This window comes from Zeugodacus cucurbitae, chromosome 5 (genome assembly GCF_028554725.1).
Source record: "Zeugodacus cucurbitae isolate PBARC_wt_2022May chromosome 5, idZeuCucr1.2, whole genome shotgun sequence".
Classification (NCBI taxonomy): Eukaryota; Metazoa; Arthropoda; class Insecta; order Diptera; family Tephritidae; genus Zeugodacus; species Zeugodacus cucurbitae.
Window position 1 is genome coordinate 25,101,554 of NC_071670.1, and position 7,645 is coordinate 25,109,198.

The 7,645-nt window shown below is 33.5% G+C and overlaps 1 long non-coding RNA gene across 2 annotated transcripts; it reads right to left on the reverse strand.

Moving 5' to 3' along the window:
• Positions 1 to 1,166: 1,166 nt before the first annotated feature.
• On the reverse strand, positions 1,167 to 5,876 carry LOC128922297 (uncharacterized). 2 transcript variants are annotated; one of them, XR_008471519.1, is made up of 6 exons: positions 5,288 to 5,876; positions 5,183 to 5,225; positions 5,046 to 5,113; positions 4,684 to 4,972; positions 4,584 to 4,621; positions 1,167 to 3,103 (listed from the first exon to the last, which is right to left on the reverse strand). It is a non-coding gene; the product is annotated as an uncharacterized LOC128922297 (long non-coding RNA). The 2 variants fall into 2 exon arrangements; XR_008471518.1 differs by having other exon boundaries at positions 5,183 to 5,872.
• Positions 5,877 to 7,645: the final 1,769 nt, after the last annotated feature.

Here is a 7,645-nt window from a genome sequence, read left to right on the forward strand (position 1 = left end):
GTTAGAAATAATTAAAATGGGAGTGCCATTTTTTTTCGGTATTATGTGGTACACCCAATTAAAATATCTATATTCGTAGAACAAACATTATTTGCCGGTTGCGTTGTGCGATTTTGACTTTTGTTGTGAATTTGAGTATGTATTATTTGTTGATGCTGCTTGACTTGTTATACCATGTGGCGATTATAATAATAATAAACCCAAACGATTACCCTCCTCCCGCCCAACCGACGTGTGGGGCGCAGTCCGCATACGAGCGGAATTTGCCGAGTCTAGAAAGGCAAGAGATTTTTAAGCGTCCGGTTCTCAAACTGCTTAGCAACAGCTGAGATTTAAAAATTTATAAAAAAAAAGTTAAAAATGTCTGAATATTACTTATTAAAAGAAGGCAAAATAGTTTTTTTGATGCTAAATATTGAGTCAGATGGATCAAATGTGCTGGAATGAAAATTAAAATCCTGACATATTCGGAGGAATGGTTCATTTAACGCAAAATTTGTTCTAGAAGATTTTAGAAGTAATGGTCTAAACTGCCTAGATGAACGAAATGGGTCATTAAACTTAATATCAGACAAAAGGAATGAACTACAAACTAAACCATTCAGAAGTTTTACTAGGAATATTATACCTAGCATTTCTCTGCGACTAGTGAGTGTGGGAAGATTTATAAGTTTTAAACGACTAGTATACAGGGGAAGATTCAATCTTGAATCCCAATGTAAGTGGCCTAAAGCAAAAAGTAGAAATTGTTTTTGAACGGACTCAAGCTTATCAGAATGGGATTGATAGCAAGGATTCCATACCACAGAACCATACTCCAATATAGGCCTTACCAATGTTGTAAAAATAATTTTAGTAATATACGGATCACTAAATTCTTTAGACCAACGTTTAAAAAAGCTAAGAGCACCTTTAGCTTTTAAGACAATTGAATTTACATGAGAATTAAAATTTAGTTTAGGGTCCAGGGTAACTAAATCAACAAAGCTAAAAACTTGCTCTAAACTGAAGTTATTTATTACATAGGGAGAAAGATCAACAGATCTACGGGAAAAGCACATCGTTTTACATTTTTTAAGATTCAGTGGCATATCATTTTTGTGACACCAAGTAACTAAATTATTTAAATCCGATTGCAACTCAGTCCTTTCGTTATGAGAAGTATATGATTTAAAAAGTTTTACATCATCCGCATATAATAAAATTTCTGAAAACTTAATTACAGAAGGTATATCCAAAGAACGTATAATAAGTTGTAAATTGATCAGTGGGCCTGCTTGTTTAGGACGATTTTATGTTGCAACTTGAAATGTTTTGCCAAAGTTCAAATCCCACCCGAAATTCTAAAATTTTATTTTTATTTTTTATGTTTTTTTTATTTTACTTTAAAATTAAACTGTCAGTAATCAAATGAATAATAATTAATTGGCAATAAAATAAAATATACAAAAAAAAAAAACAAAGTCAAAAAATAGATTCATATTTCATGCAGGATTTGAACTCGAAGAAAATATTTGGAGTTGCAAAATGTTGGGTTGCTAAGCACACAGCACCAAAGTCAACTTTAAAACCAACGCATTTATTGTGATATAGTTACAACACAAGCGATATATACTTCTCTACGCAATTTTTGCACCACTTTATGAAGGAACATGTTCTGTTCTCATGTTCCTTTATATCGTGGTGCACGCAATTGTTCAGCTCCCTTATAAAGTGGTAAATATTGGCTTGCTTCCCCTTTTGAATGGTGTGTTCCTTTATAGTGTTCGAAATTTTTTCGATGTTCCCTAATGTCTAAGACCGTTTTAGCACTGCTAACATTTGCTCCTTCTTATTATTATACGTTCTTTGGTTAAATGTCAAAATCAAATAAAATAAGTTTAAATTTATTTGAAAAATATGGATTCCGTTGCATTTTAGGTGGAGAACTAGGAAATTATTGAGGAAAGGATTGCGAGAAGATCTTTCAGAAATAAATCTAATATTATGGAATTATCGCCAAATTGGTTATTTGTTATGTACATATGCATTATGTTCGGTTATAAACTGTTTGTATTTGGGATTATAGCTTCATACACTACTTTAGACTTTCCAAGGAAGTCTTTAATTATGTCTTGCAATGTATAGCTTATGAACTCACAAGAAAATCTTTAAGCCTTTGGCAAAATTTGGATGTGATTGCATAAATTTCACCTTTATTTCAAATTTGTTTTGTTTTGTGTTAATAACTTTTGTTAGCCGAGTCCCTATTAAAAATAATATTGCATTTAAACTTCTTATCCATAGTATAATCCCTACTAATATTATAAATGCGAATGTAAGTTTGTTTGTTACGCTTTCACGCAAAAACTACTGAACCGATCATCATTAAACATTGTACATATACTCTTGAAGGTACTAGAAGCAACATAGGGTACTTTATATTAAAAAAAAATTAGATGATTTTGGAATGTCGAGCCCTCGACGAGACAATATAGATGATTTTGATAATGGAATTGCACGAGAGCTAGATTATGATTTCATAGTACTGCAACATCAAGTGACAGAATTAGTTCCTCAATTACTTCCAGAGCAAAATCATGTTTTCCATCAAGTTTTACGTAAAATAGACTCCGGTAGTGGTGGACTCTTCTTTCTCGATGCACCAGGAGGAACTGGAAAAACGTTTTTACTTAACTTATTATTAATGTCTGTCAGAAAAGACCAAAAAATAGCAGTTGCCGTAGCTTCGTCAGGTATTGCCGCAACGCTATTAAACGGCGGTCGTAAGGCACATTCCGTTTTAAAATTACCATTGAATTTGGCACAGGAAGATTCGCCCATCTGTAATTTTAGTAAAAATAGTTCACGAGGTAGAATGCTGCGAGAATGCAATCTTTTAGTGTAGGATGAAAGTACAATGTCTCACAAGAAGGCTATAGAAGCTTTAAACCGGACCCTCCAGGACTTGCGAGATAGTACAGATATAATGGGAGGCATGGTAGTTTTATTGGCTGGTGATTTCCGTCAAACCCTCCCAGTGATTCAGAGGGGGACACCAGCAGATGAAATTCAAGCGTGCATTAAATCGTCAAGCTTATGGTCGACAGTTGAAAAACTCCGCCTGAAAATGAATATAAGGGTGCATCTTCATAATGACGTGGATTCAGAAATGTTACGCAGAAATGTTGTTGAAAATTGATGATGGTTGTTTAGACGTTGACGCTGAAGACTACATATCACTGTCAAGAGAATTTTGTAATTTAGTAGAAAGTGATGTGGATCTCATTGCTAATGTTTTTCCAGAATTACAACAAAATTTGTGTAGTGATCAGTGGTTGTGTGCAAGAGCAATATTAGCACCAAACGAGGTTCAGGGAGAAATGAAGGAATATTTGTCAATGGATACAATTATGGATACGGAACTAAGTACTTCATATCCTGTGGAGTTTTCAAATTCACTTGAACTTCAATTGAAACTAAATGTACCAGTAATGCTTATGCGAAATCTAGAAGCTCCTCGGCTATGTAATGGAACAAAGCTTCGGATAACTAAATTGGGACAAAACATACTTGGTGCTACTATTTTAACAGGTGTCGGTAAGGGAAATAGTGTTATAATACCTCGGATACCAATTATTCCCACTGACCTTCCATTCCAATTTAAAAGGATTCAGTTTCCCGTCAAGCTTAGCTTTGCTGTGCACGCGACAGGAAAACTTATAACATTGTCTACAAAAGTATCTTAAATTAATACTTTGTATTTTATTTTTTTAAATTGTTAGAATTCAGAACTATTTATTTGTGTTACGGTGAAATATATTTTAACATTTGTTGTTGCATTTCAATAAGCATATATTAAAGTGTTGAAACTTCTGTGTGTAGTAATTTTTAAAAATTGTTGATCTCAGCCAAACAATCAAATTTAGTTATCATATTGACTCATTTCTATTATTATACCCTTACCCTTTATCTCTCATACTTATTTAATGACTCCACTGCGGGCGAAGCCGCGGGTAAAAAGCTAGTATGTAATAAAACTTATTAAAATAATTAAATTTTTCAAAACATTTTCTTTTTACAACTCATAAGCTATCGAATATTTTATACGAAATTCGAGTACATTTAACATTTAAATTCGAACTACATAATTGCAAATATTCGTTATGCGGATTCACTATTCGAAAGTAGGATTGAAAATGCGAATGAAATTCGGTTCACAATATTTTCTTGACTCCCTGATAACACGGATAAAAAATCGGTTCACAACCACGACTACTTTCCATATAACTCAATTATGAATTACATCTGATTCCTTCACTTTATAATGTATACATAAGGAACCAATAAAGATAGCGGAATAAAACTTTACACAAATACTGCATATAATCTCTGACTTCACTTGCGCAAAAATTGTCGAAATCGGACTATAATTTTTCAAGGCCCCAGGCCAAGGAGTGAAATCGGTTCAGCCCTCATTTACTATATATGACGACTTTCGTTATTCTATTTAAATTAATGCCGAATATATGGGTTGTGAGTTATCTTAATAAAACTATATTAATAAATTGCGAGAGTATAAAATGTTCAGTTGCTTTCATTACTTGTTTTTGTGATGCTTCATAAATGTATAAGAAAATGCCTATAGGAAAAACGAAATGTGTTTAAGTTTCACCTGTTTTCAATAATATCTTATGTATTTACCATTGGGTATAATTCCGATTTGTAATTGTTGTTGATTTAAATGTCTAAAAGACTCAGCACGATCGCATTTCAGCCAACAATATCATAACAGTAAATACCAATACTATCACACATATTATACATATTGATCTAGCTACTCCTCCTGATTGCAGACGAAGAACTCCGCTTCTTTTAGCGTCTCGAATAACGAACAAATACTGTGTTTAAGATTGTAGAAGTGATTAGTATGCCGATTTCCAGCGACAACAACAAGCGATGAATGTACTAAGACCAAGAAGAAGTTCACTCTCTAAAATGCAAGAAAATTAGTTATTAATTATTTAACACATCATTTCGTTCGGTCATAAGCATTCGGCACTTACTCTTCTCGCGCCACATTAATTTGAATAGAGTGTGAAAAATGATTTTAATATACATATACATATGAAATCTGCAATACATTAAATATTCCACTATTTAGTATATTTAAAATAATGTCCATATAAAATATGTTACTAACCTGAATTTCATATTATATATGTAGCTCCTTGTTATTAGTTTGCCTGCAAATATATTATTTGTAATTATAAGCACATAACAAATACATTACACATCGGGTACTTACTTTTTCGAATCTTTTCCATCGCACTTTCTTTATATATAAAACAAAATAAATTATTTTCTAAAGAAACAAAATGGGAAATAAAAAAATTGAAAAAACGTAATTTGCGCTCATAAAACAAAAAAGTAAGTCGAATGAATTGATTGTTTTAATGAATTTTAGTATTCAGCCGTTGCAACATTCGCAGTTTTGGTCATTTAACTCAGGAGCAGCACATAAAAATTGTAAGTTAAGTTAAATTGTAAAGTGGCCTGCGTAGTGCAACAAATTTGTGAAAATAAATGTGTTTAAAGATTCCTGCGCGGTTGTAAAATTATTCAAAAACAAATATGCCGCACATATGTGCAGTGCAAAAACTGTATAAAATCCAATATGTGCTATATATCTCCAGTGCGATTAACAAATGAGTGCGGTTTAATTTACACAAGATTTGCGGGCTCAATAATTAATTAATTTTTGTATTTTCAGATTTTATAATTATTTTTATATAATTAATATATTTTTCAACTTTTATTAATCTTTTTTTCAGATTTTATAACAATTATTATTTGATTAATTGTTTTTCAGCTTTTATCAATCATTTTTTCAGCTTTAATTAACCTTTTTTCAGATTTTATAATTATTATTATTTAATTAATCTTTTTCCAGCTTCAATTAATTTTTTTTCAGATTTTATAATTACAAATATTTTGTTCAGCTTTTATTAATATTTTTTAGATATTATTACTATTTTTATTTAACTAATATATTTCTCAACCAATATTATTCTTTTTTTTCAGATTTTAATAACATATTTAACAAAATATATTTTATATAATAAATATTTAATTATACTAATATTTTTTAAATAACTGTAAAAATGAATTGTAAATATATTGACATATAAATAAATAAAGTTTAAAGAAATAATTTTGAAATTAAAATAATTTCTTTGAAATTTTAAAAAATTTATAAATAGGGATAAAAAAATGCAAATCTGCATCAGCTGACGATTAGGGATATTAGAGCAGTTCAACTATATTTGTATGTATATAATTTATATGACTCTGCGTAATGAACGCAACAGAGACGTAAGATCACATGTATACGTACGGTTAAAAAATGCACAAGCAGTTATGCTGGCCTATGGCAAACTCACCACTTTTGTGGGTTTGAAAAGCTTCGGCTTTACCAGCTTTTTCACTAACTTTGGCTGGCAGGGTTGCTCCTAAAATACAAATAAACAAGTAAATTATTCTTTCATCTTTTAACATGTTATCATATAAAAATGCTTCGTGTAGCGATATTTTCTCTTGTTCTAACTAAAGCTTAAAGCCCGTAGAAGTGGTCTAGGTGACGATTGGGCTTTGTATAAGGTGGGACTTGCCATTTTTAAGTCTGAAATGAAAAAGACCAAACGGTCTTTTTGGAGAGCCTACTGCGAAAGCGTGGAAGGCTGCCAGGAGTCCTCGAGATTTAGGCGTATTCTGTCCAACAGCCCAATATCCGTGGGTTACTTGACCTCGAGCAGTGAGGAGTCACTAAAGCTACTTTTGGATGCTCATTTCCCAAAAAACCAATCTGTGGAAAGAGCTTCCCTCGGAGAGCTACAAGGGGGCGAAAGCGCCTTCGTAAACCTTCTGGATGATCGCCACCTCACCTGGTCGTTGAATTCTTTCAAACCTTTCAAGTCCCCCGGACTAGACGGCGCAGGTATAGCAGCTACAGCGAGCTGCCAAGGTATCATGCAGCTGGCTGGCACCGATCTACGCGAACTGCGTCAGACTGGGTCATATTCCGGAGGCTTGGAGACAGGTTAAGGTGTCTTTCATCCCAAAAGCTGGTAAAAGCTCTCATGTTACTGCAAAAGATTTCAGGCCTATTAGCCTCTCCTCGTTCCTCTTGAAGACGCTGGAGAGGCTCATGTATCTGTACATCAGGAACAAAATTCCTAGAAATAAGCTTATAAAAGCTCAACACGCCTACTGTAAGGGCAGGTCGGTGGACACCGCCTTGCACTCTGTAGTGTCGTGGATAGAGGAAGCCCTTTAAATAATGATTACGCGGTAGGTACCTTCCTCGATATCGAGGGGGCCTTTAACAATATAAGACCGGAAGCGGTCATTGCTGCATTAAACGATTTTGGGGTAGAAGCGAACCTTAAGCACCTCATTTACGGTCTGCTCAGCTGGACTGTAAATAGGGGTACCCCGCAAGGTGGCGTTCTCTCCCCTTTGCTCTGGATCCTGGTGGTGAACGACCTACTGGAGGAACTTGAAAATGAGGGCTGTCGAGTGACGGCCTATGCTGATGATGTTGCCCTTTTGGTCAAAGGAAAATTCCTAAACACCGTATATAAAATGACCCAAGGTTACCTAGAAA